This window comes from Carex rostrata, chromosome 34 (assembly GCF_964058835.1).
Source record: "Carex rostrata chromosome 34, lpCarRost1.2, whole genome shotgun sequence".
In the NCBI taxonomy this organism is placed as follows: Eukaryota; Viridiplantae; Streptophyta; class Magnoliopsida; order Poales; family Cyperaceae; genus Carex; species Carex rostrata.
This window is the reverse complement of record NC_135951.1, coordinates 2839791-2860703: the sequence shown is the minus strand read 5'-3', so window position 1 is coordinate 2860703 and position 20913 is coordinate 2839791. Positions and strand designations below refer to the sequence as shown.

The following is a 20913-nucleotide window of genomic DNA, read 5'->3' as shown; positions in this document are numbered from 1 at the left end:
ACTGACCACTTACTCCAACTATTTAACTTTCCTTCCGTGTCTCTATTTCATTTTTTGAATCTCCTTTTCAAAACCTTCCTTCTCCGATCAATTTGTTTCCTTTCTGAAACGATTTGTTTCCGATATTTCTTTGTCGCTTCACGGAGATAGCACTCATTCTTTTGAAGAATGAAACTCAGTTCTTCACCTCCGCAGCGGCATGCCGAGTTTTCCCATTGAATTTCTTCTCTCTGCAGGTGGGACCCACTGTGATTCCAGAAGATGGAAGACTGGGTGAAATTCTTTCAACGAATCAAATGCTTTCTTGACTCAGGGACCTGCTGAGCGTTGATCGTCATTCTTGATAAGGTTGAAGTGTTTGCACCTTGAGATCCTTTGTTTGTGGTTCGCCAGGAGTTAAGTGGGAGATGCAAAGGGCGTACAGAAATTTCTAGATCTACAAATCGATTCATTGTTTCTCACAAATCCTGATCCAATATGGTAATACTTCTCTGATTCATTTTTCCTTCTCTGATTCATTTTTCCTTTGCAATGTCGATTTTAATTGAGATTACTGACTTGATGTCATTTTTTATACATGATCGCAATGGAACCTTCAATCGTGGAGCGCGATCGAATAGAAGTTGTTTTTGTTGAAGAGCATGGCAAAATTCAAATCTAGTAAGTTATTTCTGTTGAATTTGTTGTTTTCATTGTATGCAGTAACAGATCTAGCATTTCAAATGAAATCTGGAGAAAAGAGATGATAGAGAGGCGATATGGAGTATTGATTTGTTAATTTTACTGTATTGCCCCGTTAATTTTACAGTATTCATCTTGTCATTTTACAGTATTTATCTTGTGGAAATCTGGAGGAAATAGATGATAGAGAGGCGATATGGAGTATTGATTTGTTAATTTTACAATATTGACTTGTTAATTTTTCAATATTCATCTTGTCATTTTTCAGTATTCATCTTGTGAAAATCTGGAAGAAAGAGATGGTTTGTTAATTTTACAGTATTTATCTTATAATTTTACAGTATTCATCTTGTAATTTTACAGTATTCATCTTGTGAAAATCTAAAGGAAAGAGATGATAGAGAGGCTTCTTACTCATCCGAACATTGAACACAAGAGGTTTTTAATGTAAAAGTTATTTGTCCATAGTTTTTTTTGTTGCTATTATGCTATTCTGAATGTTGCAGTGAATATTTTTATCTTATGTTGAACATATATTGTTTGTGGTGAACATATGTTGTTTTGTGGTGAACAGATTTTTTGTGTGATGATGGATGTATGTATAGATTTAGGAATTTTAAAGTATACATGATATTATTTTATGGTTTATATTTTGCAATTTTACAGTATACATGATTCTTTGTAGGTTGTAGTTTAAACTGAAATGTAGCATCTGTTACATTTTATCTTATAGTATAGATGATATTATTTTATAATTTAGTTTTAGAAATTTTACAGTATACAAGATTCAATTGAAAATTTACAGTATTATGTGAAAGTTTTACAGTATACAAGATTCAATTGAAAATTTACACTATTATTTGAAAATTTTACAGTATACAAGATTCAATTTTACAGTATATATTTTACAGTATACAAGATATAATTGAAAATTCTAATGTATACAAGATTTAATTTTTACAGTATACAAGATTCAATTGAAAATTCTACTGTATACAAGATTCAATTTTATAGTTATGCTAATTCAATTTTACAGTATACAAGATTCAATTGTAAATTTTAATGTGTAGAAGATTCAATTGTAAATTTTACTGTGTAGAAGATTAAATTTTACAGTATACAAGATTCAATTGAAAATTTTACTGTATACAAGATTAAATTTTACAGTATACAAGATTCAATTTTACAGTATACAAGATTCAACCCAGTGCGGAAGCTAATAATTAACTCTAACTGCCAATAACCGCTAAAAACTAACTCTAACTGCCAATAACTTTCTATAACTGCCAATAACTTCCTATAACTGTAATTTCCGAAAGTACAGTTTGAAAGTACATTTATTTTGTCGTGTTGTGCAAGTTGCAATCTTTTTCTAACTATCATGGGACCACTTCAAATAGTTGCTGGATGTTTTGTGATTAACTGATATATTTTATGTGATATATTGTATAATTATACAGCATGTAGAAGTAATTTTACAGTATTCGCGCAAATCAAAGCTGTGGACAAATGGTGGACAATTAGACGTGAAAGTTAATTGTCCAATGGTAGATAAACTTCCAATGGTAGATAAAAATCCAATAGCTTCCAATGGTAGATAAACTTGTCCTTTTTCATAAAAAGTGAAAGTTAATTGGCCTTTGTAAATTGGTTGTTCTAGCTTTCCCTGTTAGATTGGACTGGAGTATTAAATTGCAAGCACGTTAGAATTGACTCCTAGTCCTAGTCTTTGCATCACTTTGGAATTGTCTTCTATTCCTAGTCTTTGAATTGACTCCTAGTACTAGTCTTTAGATCACTTTAGGATCGAGTACTAATTTTCTTGATGACCTATTAAATTGAGTTAAGACTGTTGACTATGGAATTGAGGTAGTTGTAGTCCCACCTAACAATTGAAATTAAGTTAATGTACTAATATTTTCACTATTACAATTTTGATAATAAAGTCTGTCATCAAATCTACTAACTTTTATTTAATGTTTGTAAAAGATTTATTATTTGAGTTTCAAGCTCACGATCTCCCATATGAAGAGTTATCTTTGCCATTATATCTTTGTTAGTTCGGAGATTTTTTGGGAATTGAGGGTCGGGGAACCTTTTCTTTTATACCAAAGCTGTAGCTTTCATTGCATTAAGAAAGAGAATTCAGTTTCGTTCATAGTTCCATAACATATTAATAATTAAGCTTGGCATATGCATACAATGACTGCTTTTTTACAAAAGAAAAAATAAAATAAAAGCTAAAAAGCAACAGTTTCAATGGTAGATAATCATGTTCTTTTTCATAAAACAAAAGTTAATTGGCCTTTTGCAAAGTGGTTGCTCTAGCTTTCCCTGTTAGATTGGACTGGAGTATTAAATTGCGCATGCATCAACAATGATGCGTAAAATTAGTGTATTGCAGCCGTACCGTGCCGTGTCGTACAGTGTATTTCGGCGGTACAATGTTTAGGCGTGCTCAGAAAAATGCCGTGTCGTGCTAGCACGTCCAAATTTCAAGACGTATCTTGCTGTGCCATGCCGCACAAAGCATGCAATGTGTAGTATAAACACAATTGTAAATGACGATATTTTTCTTTCAGAAACTCCGTTTTGTTGTGGGGTATAAACACAAGTAGTTTCATGTATAACTCCTTTTTGTTTCAAAAATATTTGAGAAATTTTGATTTATAAACTCCGTTCCATTATTGGTCGTAAGAATTTTAATCTGTGTTGTATTGATTTTCAACTAAATTTGAAAAATCTTGAAAGTGAGAAAAAACTTTACTTTTATTTTTCAATAGGTGAACAATTTTAATTGTGAAAAATCATCTATAAATGTAATAAAATATTTAAAGTCATTATAAGAGTCTACGGTAGTGGGCCCAAACATTGGAATGATGAAGTTTAAATATTTATTATTTTTAGAATTTGAAGTTACAAAAGGAAGTTTTGTATACTTTGCTAATTTGCATACTTCACAATTACTACAATCTTAATTTAAAATATCAAAAATATATATTTAAAATCTTATTGGAGAGATGTTCAATTCTTCTATACCATAAACTTCATATGTCTTGTGTTTTTGTGTTGAAATTGAATTTTCGACAATTCAAAAAATTGAGTCCATTTTAAAAAAAAAAATTCACCAATCATCCTCTTAGATGTTACATTTTAAAAAGAGTAAGGCTTGGGTGCTATGGATAGCATAAGGCCATCCCATGCTATGGCCTCAAAAACTTATTGTATAACCTTCAAACTTTGATTTAAATAGCTCAATAAATTGGTTATATAATAAAATTATAGAATACTAATTTTTACTATTTTTGAATTTTTTTTACTATTTATTATGATTTATGAAAGTTGCCCATTTTTACTATTTATTATGATTTATGAAAGATGGCCAAATATGAACTAAAGTTTCTTTTATTTTCCTATTCATTTTTTACCATCTTTCATAAATCATAATTAATAGTAAAAAAATTCTAAAAATAGTCAGAATTAGTATTCTACAAGTTTATTATATAACCAATTTATTGAGCTATTTAAATCGAAGTTTGAAGGTTATACAATAAGTTTTTGAGGACATAGCACGGGATGACCTTATGCTATCCATAGCACCCATGCCTTACTCTTTTAAAAAAAATCTTTTGATTAAAATACAATCTCAAAATTCATTTCTTTTGGAATTTTTCTTATTGATAATAAATTGGAGGTGCAATTTTTTACATATATATTTTTTTTAATTTATGTTAAGAAAAGTTTGATTCATTCATAGCCACAAATTCTGTTTTTTTAATCATTTGTAACATATACAAATTCTTGACCTTTGATCGTTTGGTAATCATGCAATATAAATTATTCCTATTTCCAATGATATGATCGGTTGCACTGTCTAAAATCCAATATAAATTATTTTGTGAGTACACCTGATTTAAATTTCCTAAATTTGTAAATTTTTTATGCTTTGTTGTACTATTTCGGGTTCATATTGGGCTTGGTTATAACAATTCATAACATATTTGTTTTGTTCTGGTTTGGACTTAGCTCCAGTTTACTGCTTTGGGCTTCTATTAATTTCAGCTTAGGCTTAACCCGTTCTAGTGAATATTGAATTTTAGAAAAAAAACTGAATTGGGCCTTCTATTCAATAGTCCATTTAGTTTGGAGATGATGGATTTGATTTCCGAATGGGTAACAGGTTGGTTTTGTCTCTATTTTTTCTCCCAAATGGTTTTCCGAATGGGTTACAGTTTCTTGCTATGCGTGTATTTACCAAATTTACACAAAGAAAATGGATATTGTACTCTTTCAAATTACAATTGATTGCCTTAAATAAATTAATCAGGATATTATCCTATAACTGAAAATGGATACTGTAGTCCCTCTCCATAAATATAATGTTCCAATTATTTTATTGATGATACTCCTTTGACCCTTTCCAAATTTTAGTTCACTCAATGATTGGCCATTAATGAAAAATTTCATTAGTTCCCTTACAAAGTTTGATGATGGTTTAAAGTCTGAGCTTTCTCTCTCCTCTTTGATCTGGGCCCACTATAATTAATCTCTCCTTTTTCATCTGATCCCACTCTAATTGAGGTTTTTTTATCATTTTTAGTTTTCTATGTTTTGTAAGAACTGATATGTTTCCAATGAAATAGGTGGCTTGCCACTTTTATAAAAAAAAAAAAAAATCCTATCTAACCTTTTATTTTAATTTTTTTTCATATATATGTTTATCATGATTTTTGCACCTTCAAACAAAAAGCATTCCAACGTTAGAAAAACAAATTAGAAAGCGACGTGAAAGTCAAGATGTATTATATAAGTAAAGATATAATACTTTTGGTTGTACTAGAAAGCGACGTCAGAAAATTGGTTGTACAAGAAAGTGACGTTAGAAAAACAAATTAGCATATGTATCTTTCCAACCACATTTGGAAATTTCTGTGGCCTCTTTTGACTTTTGAACAACTTTGATTGTTTGTATATAACAATTTATTTTTTATTTTTGTTTATAAATTTTGATTTTGATTTTTGCAACTTAAATTAATTAGATTAATTTGGGAATTTCTTTAATTTATATTGGTGAGTGAGGCTACAATATTACTTTGTACTATATATTTAGTTCAGCCTTTATTATCTCTTCGTTTTCAAATTTCAAATAGTCCATATAGAATCTATTAACATATATAATTTTTGACATAATAATATATTTGAGACAAAATTTGGGTAAATTTCTCTGGAGGTCACTAAACATTGTCATTTCTCACAAATTGGTTACTCAAGTTATGTCTTTTGGTAGCTACTGGACTTTTCATTTATCCCAATTAAGTCACTTTATAACTTTTTCGTCCAAAATATTAATGAAATAAGCTCATTCCGTCCCAAACACTAAGCGCAAATATTATATTTATTTAATTTTTTCAATGAAAAAATCATAGGGTAACTTGATTGGGACAAATTAAAAGTTCAGTGGCTATAGAGAGACAAATCAAATTTATGTGACCAATTCGTGACAAATAATAAAGTATAGTGACCTCTGGATAAATATACCCCAAAAATTTATATTTTTTAACATTATTTTACTATTTCTTTCTGATAAGTAAAATATTACCGGACCTAAAGATCATGAACAATGCGAAAGTAGTAATATTCTACCAATTTAATAAATAGTAAAAACAATTATAAAAAGAATATAAAATTTGTTCTTCAAGAAAATTTTATATGGAGATCATATTAAGCATTTCAGATTAACTATTGAAAACTTAAAGAAGAGATATAGATCCATTGCACGAACTGATCGACATATAATAAAGCATCATAATCTCTCTCAATGATTGGCCATTAATGAAAAATTTAATTAGTTCCCTTACAAAGTTTGATGACGGTTTAAAGTATGAGCTTTCTCTCTCCTCTTTGATCTGGTCCCACTATAATTAATCTCTCCTCTTTGATCTGATCCCACTCTAATTGAGGCTTTTTATCATTTCTAGTTTTCTATGTTTTGTAAGAACTGATATGTTTTCAATGAAATAGGTGGCTTGCCACTTTTATAAAAAAAAAGAAAAGAAATTCCTATCTAACCTTTTATTTTAATTTTTTTTCATATATATGTTTATCTTGATTTTTACAACTACAAACAAATAGCATTCCGAAGTTAGAAAAACAAATTAGAAAGCGACGTGAAAGTCAAGGTGTATTATAAAAGTAAACATATAATACTTTTTGATGTACTAGAAAGCGACGTTAGAAAAAGAAATTAGCATATTTACTTTCCAACCACATTTGGAAATTTCTGTCGCCTCTTTTGACTTTTAAACTACTTTGATTGTTTGTATATTACAATTTATTTTTTATTTTTATTTATATATTTTGATTTTGATTTTTGCAACTTAAAATAATTAGATTAATTTGGGAATTTCTTTAATTTATATTGGTGAGTGAGGCTACAATATTACTTTGTACTATATATTTAGTTCAGTCTTTATTATATCTTCGTTTTTAAATTTCAAATAGTCCATATAGAATCTATTAACATATATAATTTTCCACATAATAATACATTTGAGACAAAATTTGGGTAAATTTCTCTGGAGGTCACTAAACATTGCCATTTGTCACAAATTGGTTACTCAAGTTTGATTTGTCTTTTGGTAGCTACTGGACTTTTCATTTATCCCAATTAAGTCACTTTATAACTTTTCCGTCCAAAATATTAACGAAATAAGCTCATTCCGTCCAAAATACTAAGGGCAAAAATTATATTTATTTAATTTTTTGAATGAAAAAATCATAGGGTAACTTGATTGGGGCAAATTAAAAGTTCAGTGGCTATAGAGAGACAAATCAAACTTGTGTGACCAATTTGTGACAAATAATAAAGTTTAGTGACCTCCGGAAAAATATACCCCAAAAATTTATATTTTTTAACATTATTTTACTATTTCTTTCTGATAAGTAAAAAATTACCTGACCTAAAGATCATGAACAATGCGATAATATTCTACCAATTTAATAAATAGTAAAAACAATTATAAAAAGAATATAAAATTTGTTCTTTAAGAAAATTTTATATGGAGATCATATTAAGCAATTCATATTAACTATTGGAAACTTAAAGAAGAGCTAGATATAGATCCATCGCACGAACTGATCGGCATATAATAAAGCATCATAATCTCTCTCATTGATTGGCGATTAATGAAAAATTTAATTAGTTCCCTTACAAAGTTTGATGATGGTTTAAAGTTTGAGCTTTCTCTCTCCTCTTTGATCTGGTCCCACTATAATTAATATCTCCTCTTTGATCTGATTCCACTCTAATTGAGGCTTTTTATCATTTCTAGTTTTCTATGTTTTGTAAGAACTGATATGTTTCCAATGAAATAGGTGGCTTGCCACTTTTATAAAAAAAAAGAAAAGAAATTCCTATCTAACCTTTTTTTTTTTTTTTTTTTTTTCATATATATGTTTATCTTGATTTTTACAACTACAAACAAATAGCATTCCGAAGTTAGAAAAACAAATTAGAAAGCGACGTGAAAGTCAAGGTGTATTATAAAAGTAAACATATAATATTTTTTGATGTACTAGAAAGCGACGTTAGAAAAAGAAATTAGCATATTTATCTTTCCAACCATATTTGGAAATTTCTGTCGCCTCTTTTGACTTTTAAACTACTTTGATTGTTTGTATATAACAATTTATTTTTTATTTTTATTTATATATTTTGATTTTGATTTTTGCAACTTAAAATAATTAGATTAATTTGGGAATTTCTTTAATTTATATTGGTGAGTGAGGCTACAATATTACTTTGTACTATATATTTAGTTCAGTCTTTATTATATCTTCGTTTTTAAATTTCAAATAGTCCATATAGAATCTATTAACATATATAATTTTCCACATAATAATATATTTGAGACAAAATTTGGGTAAATTTCTCTGGAGGTCACTAAACATTGCCATTTCTCACAAATTGGTTACTCAAGTTTGATTTGTCTTTTGGTAGCTACTGGACTTTTCATTTATCCCAATTAAGTCACTTTATAACTTTTCCGTCCAAAATATTAACGAAATAAGCTTATTCCGTCCAAAACACTAAGGGCAAAAATTGTATTTATTTAATTTTTTGAATGAAAATATCATAGAGTAACTTGATTGGGACAAATTAAAAGTTCAGTAGCTATAGAGAGACAAATCAAACTTGTGTGACCAATTCTTGACAAATAATAAAGTTTAGTGACCTCCGGATAAATATACCCCAAAAATTTATATTTTTTAACATTATTTTACTATTTCTTTTTGATAAGTAAAAAATTACTGGACCTAAAGATTATGAACAATGCGAAAGTAGTAATATTCTACCAATTTAATATATAGTAAAAACAATTATAGAAAGAATATAAAATTTGTTCTTTAAGAAAATTTTATATGGAGATCTTATTAACCAATTTAGATTAACTATTGGAAACTTAAAGCAGAGATATAGATCTATTGCACGAACCGATTGGCATATAATAAAGCATCATAATCTCACTCAATGATTGGCCATTAATGAAAAAATTTCATTAGTTCCCTTACAAAGTTTGATGATGGTTTAAAGTATGAGCTTTCTCTCTCCTCTTTGATCTGGTCCCACTATAATTAATCTCTCCTCTTTGATCTGATCCCACTCTAATTAATGAAATATTTGATGATGGTTCAATGGTTTGTTGCTTAAAAAAATCTATTTTGTTTTATTCGGTCCAACTGTAATTAAAAAATAAAATATTTAATGAGCTTTCTCTCGTCTTTGATTCTGTCCTCTTTTATATAAATATTTGTTTAACATGATTGCACATTAATTAAAAAAAAAAAGACTTCTTTGAAATTTTATATCAAAATTTAAATTCGGTGGGAGGAGAGATAGTGTGGGGATCGAAAATAAATTTTAAATTCAATAAACTTGGTGGGTGGATTAGAGTGTGTGAGGATCGAAAATAAATTTTGGAAAAAAAATACCCTACGGAATGTGGACAGAACTGGGGTTCAGAAAACTGCATAGCCAAATTAAAATTCGGAATCCAAAAATGAGTACCGAAAATCAAATTTCTGATTTTTGTAAAAAAGTAAACAATCAATTTCTGATTTTTGTTATAATGATGTATAATAAAAATTCGTCCACATTCTACATGCCATTGAAATCATCACTACAAAAATTATCAACATGAGTATTACCGACATGAGTATCAGCTGTTTCATTCTTGTAGTATATTTTGTGCGTCCTTTCCACATAGTCATGTAACAGTGCAAGAAAATATGTACAGATAAATCTGGAATCACTTCCAAGTAGTTCATACTGTCAAGTCCACCAAGTGGAAGAGGTTAGAGCGTTCATGCACGTCACGAGGACCTGTTCTAGAAAGTGACCTTAGCCAAAAAATTAGCATTTGAATTTATCGCCTATTTAGTCCTTCCATCGCCTCCAATTTTGACTTTTGAACTACTTTTGTTGTTTGTATATAACCTTTTAATTTAATTTTAGTTAATATATTTTTATCTTGATTTTTGCAACTTCAAAGAATTAGCATTTGAAAAAAAATTTAATTTATAATAATGACCTAGAGTACAATATTACTTTGTACGATCTATATATATATATAGGTCAGTCTGTATTATATTTTCGTTTTCAAATTACAAATAGTCTATACAATCTCTTAACATATATAATTTTCATATAAAAATATATTTAGAAACAAAATTTAATATTTTCTAACATCATTTTACTATTTCTAAAGATTATGAACCATGCAAAAGTAGTAATTTTCTACCTATCTAACGAATAGTAAAATATTCAAAAAAAAAATGTAAAATTTGATCTTCAAGTAAATTTTGTATGGAGGTCACATTAAGCAATTGAGATTAACTGTTTGAAACTTGAAGGCAGAAACCTTAAGCAATTGAGATTAACTGCATATAATAAAGTATCATAATCTCACTAGTGCGCTCTTGCAGAGTTGAATGTTTAACGTTGCAATGTTTTCGGTGTCCATTTGTGATTTCTAATCTTACTTGAAAGTCACTGGTATTGGAAACACTACTAACCACGGTAAGAAAATGGCCTCTTACATGGTTTCTCAACTATGTCTATGAAAGTCGTGTACAATAGGATTGCTAAATTTTATATGATTTTCGAACCGTGTGCAAAAACACTAATTCTATACGGTTTTTGATTAAAAAAGAAACCGTGTACAATTCACATTTTTTTGCTGATTATTTTTGTCAAAACACATCATACATGGCTTTTAAAGTAAAACCTTGTATAATTAAAAAAATAAAAAAAAAATCAAATGAAACTTTAAATGTTAATTCAAATTAAACTCACCCTAGATCTATATACCAAGAACACTAAACCAAATTTCAATAAACTATAAAGATAAACACAACACATACCATACAAAAAATATTTCATTTACCAATATAAACAACAATTACAATTACATCACATATTACATGAACAAAAATTGAATAGCATGAAAATATGAACCAAAAATCTTAGATTTGAGACTTAATGCAAATTAGAAAGAAAAAACTGAATCATAAACTTCAATTACACTGTTCGGGGTGAAAGCTGTGGATCTCCTTGCGAGCTTTCCGAAAAGTGGTTGAATGCTGAAATAGGACACTCGACCATCGTTTTATGGCCGTTTGAGTTTTGTCATCGGGAATCGTCTTTTCGGTCAAGATGTCACATCCCTTGCTCTATCTCTCGCCCTAGCCTCGCCTATTTTGATTTACTTGACTCAGAGAAGGGTTATGTACAGCCTACAGGGAAGAAATGCTTTAGAAATGACTTAGAAAAAATAGAGAGAGATGCATTATAACAGGAGGCACAGATCATTGACGTGAAAATTTTTAGTATTTTTTCATCATGACGGATTATACAGTAAAACCATGTAGACTTTGGTCAAATTGTACTGCAAAAATTACAAAAATGCTCTTCAACATTCATAAACGGTATTTAATAAAAACAGTGTACAATTTTGTCAAATTGTATACGTTTTTTATTAAAAACCTTTGTATGAATGTTGGAGCACATTTATATATACATGGTTGTAAGCAGTTAAACCATGTATAATTCGACCACATTTTCGGAGAAATTTTTCGTAACAATGTTTTCTTGATTTGGACGCGGATGTAATGGAAATATTGAGAAAATGTGTATAATATGCCGTGTATATTTTGCGTTTTTGTACTAGTGAGAACATACTCAATATTACGAATCTCAAGCAAGTTATAAAGCTTATTCATATATACACAAGAACAAGTACTTAACCATAACAAGTACTTAACCAGAAAGTTGTCCCCCAGAAATTGGTGATCAATGTGTAATTACGACTTAAGGTACGTTTGAATTGTACAAGTACACAAGTAGACGCTTCTGCTTGGTGCCTTATATGTCACACATTATATTCTCAAATCTACAACTTTCTGGCATAGCAATACGCTGAAGTGAGCTTCTCTTCTTCAAAGCAAATAATTTGTTTTTCTTAATTAGCCATGCTCATGTTTAAAAACTTTGCTTTGGCTTTTCTCCTCCTCTTAAAAATCACATTCTCAACTAGCCAAGAAGTAGAATTTACATTCAATGGATTCTCCGGTGCAAATATAACCCTAGACGGTATAGCTTACATCGAGTCGAATGGACTTCTGAAGTTAACTAACGAAACACTTCGAATGAAGTCCGGTCATGCATTCCATCCTTCTCCAATTCGCTTTGGCAGGACCACCTCTTCCTTCTCAACCACATTTGTTTTCGCAATTACCACAGAGGACCTTGACCTCAAGGGCGATGGGATTGCCTTCTACATCTCCCCCTCAAAGAATCTATCTGCCGCCTTGCCAAGACAATACTTTGGCCTACTCAATGATCAAAACAACGGCAATGCCACCAATCATATTTTTGCCGTTGAGCTTGATACTGTTAATAACCCTGAGTTCAATGATATAAATGATAACCATGTTGGCATTGATATAAATAGTTTGAAGTCAAACCAATCGGTTTCTGCCGGCTATTATGCTGATGATTCAGGTGCTTTCCAAAATTTGAGCCTCTTTAGTGGTGAAGCGATGCAAGTATGGGTTGAATACGAGAGCCAAGAGACCCAAATTACTGTTGCCTTGTCTCCCATTGGAAAGTCTAAACCAATAAAACCTCTACTCTCTTATAAATTCAATCTCTCAACAATTTTGAACGATTCTATGTACGTTGGTTTTTCTTCTTCCATTGGTGCTTTGTATAGCACTCATTACATTCTTGGATGGAGCTTCAAACTAAATGGAAGTGCACCATCCATTGACCTATCGAAGTTACCAAAGCTCCCAAGTACAACCTCCAAAGGCCGATCAAAAGTCTTTTACATAGCAATAGCTTTCGCTACAGTGGCCTTTATTCTTATTTTAGTTGCTTTCCTTTTCCTCTATTTGAAGAGGCGGTTTAAGTATGCAGAAGTAATTGAACATTGGGAAGTTGAGTTTGGTCCACATCGCTTCTCATACAAAGATTTGTACCGAGCAACCAATGGGTTTAAGGAAAAAGAGTTGCTTGGAAGTGGTGGATTTGGGAGGGTTTACAGGGGTGTTTTACCTGTGTCCAACTTGGAAGTTGCAATCAAGCGAGTCTCACACGAATCCAACCAAGGTATTAAGCAATTTATTGCAGAGGTTGTGAGTATTGGCCGGCTCCGGCATAGAAACCTTGCTCAATTGTTGGGTTATTGTCGGAAGAAAGGGGAGCTCCTTTTGGTGTACGATTACATGCCAAATGGGAGTCTTGACAAGTATTTGTATGATGAAGAGAAGCCGACCCTTAATTGGATCCAACGATTCAAAATTATCAAAGGAGTAGCATCAGGTCTTTTATACCTCCATGAGGATTGGGAGCAAGTCGTTATTCACCGAGACGTTAAGGCAAGCAATGTCTTATTAGACTATGATTTAAATGGTAGATTAGGTGATTTTGGGCTTGCAAAACTATACGATCGTGATACTGACCCTCAAACCACCCATGTGGCAGGAACAATGGGTTATATTGCCCCAGAGCTTGCGAGAACTGGCAAGGCAACACCTCTTACTGATGTGTTTGCCTTTGGTGCATTCCTGCTAGAGGTTGTATGCAGTAAGGGACCATTACACCCCGGTGCACAAGGGGAGGGAATGATTCTAATCGATCTGGTGTTAGAACACTGGAAATTTGGATCATTCGCCGGTATTGTGGATCCGAGATTAGGCCAATATTATAACGTAGAGGAGGTAAATATGGTGCTAAAACTAGGTTTGCTTTGCTCACATCCACTACCTAGTGTCAGACCGAGCATGCGACAAGCTGTGCAATATTTGGAAGGCGATGCACCCCTACCAGACTTATCGGCAATAGATATGAACTTTAGCATGCTTGTAATGCTTCAGAATGAAGGATTCGATTCCTATGTTATGTCACATCCCTCTACAATGACATCTTTCTCTGGTTTATCTGGTGGTAGATGATAGAATAGAATCTTTAAAGAAGTTTATTTGTTTCCTAATTTTTATTTGTTTGATAATATTCTGGAATGACTCCGGTTCAGTTTCATTTCTAGCCTACCCCAACTTGTTTGGGACTAAAGGGTTTTTGTTCTTATTGATAATATTGTGTAATCATATGTTATATCTCTTGGTTTCCTTTTCGGTATGGTTATGATTCCTCTGTCCAGATTTTATGGTTCTAGTTTACAAAATTCTGGTAAAATAGATGTTATATTTTTAGAAAATTGTATCAGTTTGCCAAGTTCAGATTTGATGGTTCCAGTTTACCCAGTTCTGGTAAAAATATAATCTATAGATGCATTGCTCATATTTTTACTAGTTTGTACAGTTGCAACTACTATTGGGACGAGCATATTCTAATTAGCAATATTTTTTCTATGCAAGTTTTTATGTTATTTGTTTGGAGCTTGCAATTTAATTTTGGTTTTTATGATTTGACTTATATATTAGGCTTATACGAAAAATACATATTTAAATAAGAAGAGTGATTATTGGACAATAATGGACTTCGAATGCTCCCTCTCAAAGAGAAATCATTTGTTTAACCATGAAGTCATTATTTAAATAAAGATATCACCTGCAGAGTGCAAACTTTGTATCAATCATTGTAACATGTCATATATCAACCGTCGAGATACTGACCTCCACCGTCGATGAGAGTTCAGTACCATAACGAATTACAACCAACAACAATTATTTAATTAATAATGATATCTTTATTTAACCATGCAAGTATGCAAGTATGCAAGTATGGAAGTAGTTAGATTTCTTCAGTTAGTGCAGTAGCTAGTTTCAGCTCTTTTTTCAAGCATGATAGTAGTAATATTTAGGATAGACTTTTATTGTAAGGTTCTTTAAGTTTGATAAACTCCTCGTAATCCATTTTATCATTTGATCAATAGATGAAGACGTACAAAGAGATAAAAGAATGATTTTTTCCCGCTTCTGAAATGTCGGCTGTTCCAGCTGCAAAACTACTGGCAATGGTTCATCAAACTTTGGATTCAACATTTGTTAACCTACCAAGCAAAGTAGTCCTAAGATTATGAGAAATATTGGGTCGGCAAATTGCTTGTTACATTTCATTGCGTAAGTGGAAGGGGAAGTAAGAAAAAAATAGAGGTGCAATATTGGAAGGGCAAATTTTAAAGCAAATCGGACGGTCAAGATCCATTAACTCAAAAGATTCTTTTTTGAGTTAATGCATAGGATATCATGAATTCCCACTGACTGTGGATCGTGTAAGAACATACAACAGGCCTATTGATATTTGTTGTGTCCTTTCCTGATCAGTGACATCAGTACAAAAGAAATCTGGAATCACTTTAAGTTGAGGAGGTTAGAGCGTTCACGTCACATAGACCTGTTCAATCGTCTCTTTAGTTTTACAGTCAAATTAATTGCGTGTACTACAAAGCGACCTGAGGAAAGAAAAAATATTGGCATTTGAAATTTTCTGTCGCCTCTTTTGACTTTTGAACTACTTTGATTGATCTTATATAACCTTTTATTTTTTTTTTTTTGTTCATATATGTTTATCTTGATTTTTGCACCTACTTTAGAACTACATTAGGAAATTTCTTTAATTTATAATTAGTGATCAGTGAGGCTACAATATTTGTACTATGTATATAGGTCAGTCTGTATTATATCTTTATTTTCAAATTTCAAATAATTGATATAATCTCTTAACATATATTTTTCATATAAAAATATAAATGGAGACAAAATTTTATATTTTCTAAAGAGGACTCAAATTCCTCATTGTTTTCATGCTTCAACCATATCTCAAATGTTTCTCCGATTTCAAAGTCCAAATAGAAGATCCGAACCTCTAAACGTGACATCCACATTAAAACGTGCTTGGAGATCAAATTTATATTTTTTGTAATTTTTTTACTATTTTTTATGGTAGGTACAAAATCACTGTTTTTCAGAAAATTTTGGACCATCATAAATAGTGATTTTATATCTATTTAAAATTCCTAAAAATATAAAATTTGATCATCAAGCACATTTTAATGTGGATATCACATGGGCGGTTCGGATCGTCTGTTTGTACTTTGAAATCGGAGATAAAGGTGCATATCATGTGAGCATTTAAGTCCTCCTCTTTTTTAAAATCATTTTACTATATTTTTAGATAGGTAAAATATTGCCTGATCTATATATAAGCCATACCAAAGTTGTAATTTTTTATCTGTCAAAAAAACAAAAAAATTCTAAAAAATATAAAATTTGATCTCTAAGTACATTTTCACATGGAGATCATATTAACTGTTTTGAAGCTTAAAAGAAGAAATATGGATCGATATGCACATTATAAAGTATCATAATATCACTCAATATTTGAAACTTAAAAGCAAAGATAATATGTTTTTGTCCATTTGTTATCTCTAACCTTACTCCTAAGTCAAATTTTAATTGAGCGAATGAACATACTCAATGTTACGAATTTCAAGCAAATTATAAAGTTTAGTCATATGCATATCTTAGTGTCAATATTAATATTTACACAAGAACAAGTACTTGATCAGAAATTTGTCCCCCAATCAATTCGGAGACGGCTCTATTTGTCAATTGTTACGATTTTATGTACGCTGAATTGTACAAGTACTAGACGTTTCTGCTTGGTGCTTTAATTATCTCTCACATGAATAAATAATATCTGCTCACTTTATATCCTCAAATCCACAACAAATTTGTTTCTTTAACCATGCTCATGGTTAAGAACTTCGCTTTGGCTTTTCTCCTCTTAAAAATCACATTCTCAGTCAGCCAAGAAGAGGAATTTACATTCAATGGATTCACCAGTGCAAATCTAACCCTAGATGGTGTAGCTTATATTGAGTCGAATGGACTTTTGAGGTTAACAAATGACACATCTGAAGTGAAGGGTCATACCTTCCACCCCTCTTCAATTCGTTTCGGTAGGACCACCTCATCCTTCTCAACCACTTTTGTATTCGCAATTATTTCAACGAATTCTGAACTCAGTGGTGATGGGATTGCCTTCTTCATCTCCCCCACTAAGAATCTCTCTACCGCATTGCCAAGAGAATACTTGGGCCTCCTCAATGATCAAAACATTGGCAATCCCACCAATCATATTTTTGCTGTTGAACTTGATACTTTTGAAAACCCAGCGTTCAACGATATAAATGATAACCATGTTGGCATTGATATAAATAGTTTGAAATCAAGCGAATCCACTTCTGCCGGCTATTATGCTGACAATTCAGGTGCTTTTCAAAATTTGAGCCTTATCAGTGGTAAAGCGATGCAAGTATGGGTTGAATACGAGAGCCAAGAGACAGAAATTACTATTTCTTTATCACCCATTGGAAATTCTAAGCCAAGAACATCTCTACTCTCTTATAAATTCAATCTCTCAACAGTTTTGAACGATTCTATGTATGTTGGTATTTCATCCTCCACGGGCTCTTTGAAGAGCTCTCATTACATTCTTGGATGGAGCTTCAAACTAAATGGAACAGCACCATCCATTGACCTATCAAAGTTACCAAACCTCCCAAGTACTACCTCCAAAGGCCGATCAAAAGTCTTATACATAGTGATACCTTGTGCTTCAGTAGCCTTTATTCTTATTTTAATCGCTTTCCTTTATATGAAGAGGCGGTTTAAGTACTCAGAAGTGATTGAAGATTGGGAAGTTGAGTTTGGTGCACATCGCTTCTCATACAAAGATTTGTACCGAGCAACCAATGGGTTTAAGGAAAAACAGTTGCTTGGAAGTGGTGGATTTGGGAGGGTTTATAGGGGGGTTTTATCTGTGTCCAAATTGGAAGTTGCAGTCAAGCGAGTCACACATGAATCCAACCAAGGTATTAAGCAATTCATTGCAGAGGTGGTGAGTATTGGCCGGCTCCGGCATAGAAACCTTGTTCAATTATTGGGTTATTGCCGTAGTAAAGGGGAGCTCCTTTTGGTATATGATTACATGCCAAATGGGAGTCTTGAGAAGTATTTGTATGGTCAAGAAAAGCCAACCCTTAATTGGATCCAACGATTCAAAATTATCAAAGGAGTAGCATCGGGTCTTTTATACCTCCACGAGGATTGGGAACAAGTCGTCATCCATCGAGACATTAAGGCAAGTAATGTTCTATTAGATTGTGATTTAAATGGTAGATTAGGTGACTTTGGTCTAGCAAGACTATACGATCGTGGTACCGACCCTCGAACAACCCATGTGGCTGGTACAATGGGTTATATTGCCCCAGAGCTTGCAAGAACTGGTAAGGCAACACCTCTTACTGATGTGTTTGCCTTTGGTGCGTTCCTGTTAGAGGTTGTTTGCAGTAAGAGACCAGTGCATCCTGGTGCACAAGGGGAACGAAAGATTCTAGTCAATTGGGTGTTAGAAAACTGGAAATTCGGATCGTTAGCCGATATTGTGGATCCAAGATTAGGCAAATGTTATACAGTAGAGGAGGTAGATATGGTGCTAAAACTAGGTTTGCTTTGCTCACATCCACTACCTAGCGCCAGGCCGAGCATGCGACAAGTTGTGCAATATTTGGAAGGTGATGTACCTGTACCAGACTTATCGACAATATATTTGAACTTTAGCGCAGTCACAATGCTTCAGAATGAAGGATTCGATTCTTATGTTATGTCACATCCCTCTACAATGACATCGTTCTCTGGTTTATCTGGTGGTAGATGATAGAATAGACTCCTTGTTTTCTAATTTTTAACTGATAATATTGTATAATCGGATGTTATTGTTGGAAGTTTCTGGAATAATCCTGTTATAGTCTTCTAGGATGTCTTGGAAGATGAACAAACATATCTAGGAAATAGAGGAGGTTTATGAGAGGATTAAATGTTATTTAGTAATAATAGAGGATGTAGAAAGTTTGTAACCTTGTATGGACCCATATAAGGCTAATAGATTAAGAGAATATTAATAATAGAAGTTATATTTATGTCATAGAGTGTTCTCTTTTCAACTATTAAATATATTCAGTTCATATCAAATACAAGCAAACTGGTCTCAGAACGGTGACAAGCTCCACGGTGAAATAGTTGGGACAAGTTTTGTTGCCGCATCTTATAAAGATCAACTATGATAATTGGTGTGTACAAATGAAGGCCTTGCTTGGTGCACAAGATGTGAAGTAGTCAAAGTTGGCAATGAAGAGCAGGCGGCAATGGCCAATCTGATGGCAAATCAATTGAAGGCGCTCAAAGAAACCCATATGAGAGATAAAACCACACTTTACCTCATTTTTTAAACAGTTGATGAATCTGGTTTAGAGAAGATTTCTGGTACAACAAGATCAAAGGAGGCATGGGAGATACTCGGAAAGGCTTACAAAGGTTGCTGTATTTGTAAGGATATATATTTGAAGAACTGGGTACTGATCTGTATTATAAGGACTTCATGTAGTCATGTAGTATTTGTAGCATAGTTCTTTATTGAATAAGGACTTCATGTAGTCATGTAGTATTTGCAATTTATATATATAATTATTCATACAAAACTTGTATACTTATTCTACTAATTACAAACTTATTTATTTATTTATTTCTTTACACAAATCATTTTATTTTAATTTCAAATTCTCATTTTATTTATATAATTTCATAAATTATTTATATCTCAAAATTTTCAATTTATATTTTAAATTAATAATATAAGTTCTAAACAATCATTGGATTAATTAGTAAAATTTTTATTTGAGTGAAAAATTTTAAATTTATCATGATTAATATTTATTTAAAATTTTGTGATATAACAATTTGAGTGTAATATTGTTTTAATTAACATAGTTTTTTTAGAAATTATTTTTATCAATTTTGTCCTACTTTTTGGCTACAAAACAAGGCTTCTGTCAAAAATACCCGAGTTACCGATCCGATTCTTCCGATTCCGGCCGATTCATCCGATTCTGACTCGGCGGTCAAAAATCAGATTCCGATTCCGATTCCGATTTTTTGAACCATGATTTGTAGTATTTGTAGTATTTGTAGTTTTGTACTGATATGATGATCTAAAATAAGGACTTCATGTAGTCACCTAGTTTTGTACTCATGTAGTTTTGGAGTTCAAACCCTTAATTAGTCAAAATTTGGTAGCAATATGGGCTGGAGAGAAAATGTAACTGGCCAAGCATTAGTTCTTTCTATTATTTTATTTTTGGCTGCTATATAAATTGAGATGATTGTAAATATATAACTAGGACCCGAGTACCTAGTCCAATATAGATGGCACCATTGATCTAAAAGGTTTAAATACTAATTTTATATAAAATAGATGTTATATTATTGAGTACCACCAGTCGAATCTGTATTTGGGAAAGACCGTGATATTACTTCACATTTTATTATGGTTTACTTTGATAGTTAATTAATATGTGGGCAGGGGGCAGATGTAGGATTTCTATCTGAGAGGGGCAAAAATCGGGTTGAAATAACTTATCTAATTAAAATCGATTAACTATTTGTGTACTATATAAATAGCTTATCAAATTAACTTATGTGCTTAATCTACCTCTCTATACGTCTCTCTTTGTACTGAGGTAAGCTAGGGACAATTTCTACTGCCCTTACATTTCTCTATCTGTAATTCTAATTAATTTCTTAATGACAGACATATAGCCCAGGCCCAGCCCAAATATTAGAACAAAATAAAGTGAAAATAAAAGGGAT

General features: G+C 31.6%; 3 pseudogenes across 1 annotated transcript in view; all 3 read left to right on the top strand.

The window, feature by feature from the left end:
* The window catches only part of LOC144549105 (L-type lectin-domain containing receptor kinase SIT2 pseudogene), a 62468-nt pseudogene that overhangs the window by 3185 nt on the left and 38370 nt on the right, over positions 1 to 20913 (top strand). The window lies entirely within an intron of this gene.
* On the top strand, positions 12140 to 14596 carry LOC144549198 (L-type lectin-domain containing receptor kinase SIT2 pseudogene; annotated as a pseudogene).
* On the top strand, positions 16864 to 19571 carry LOC144549106 (L-type lectin-domain containing receptor kinase SIT2 pseudogene; annotated as a pseudogene).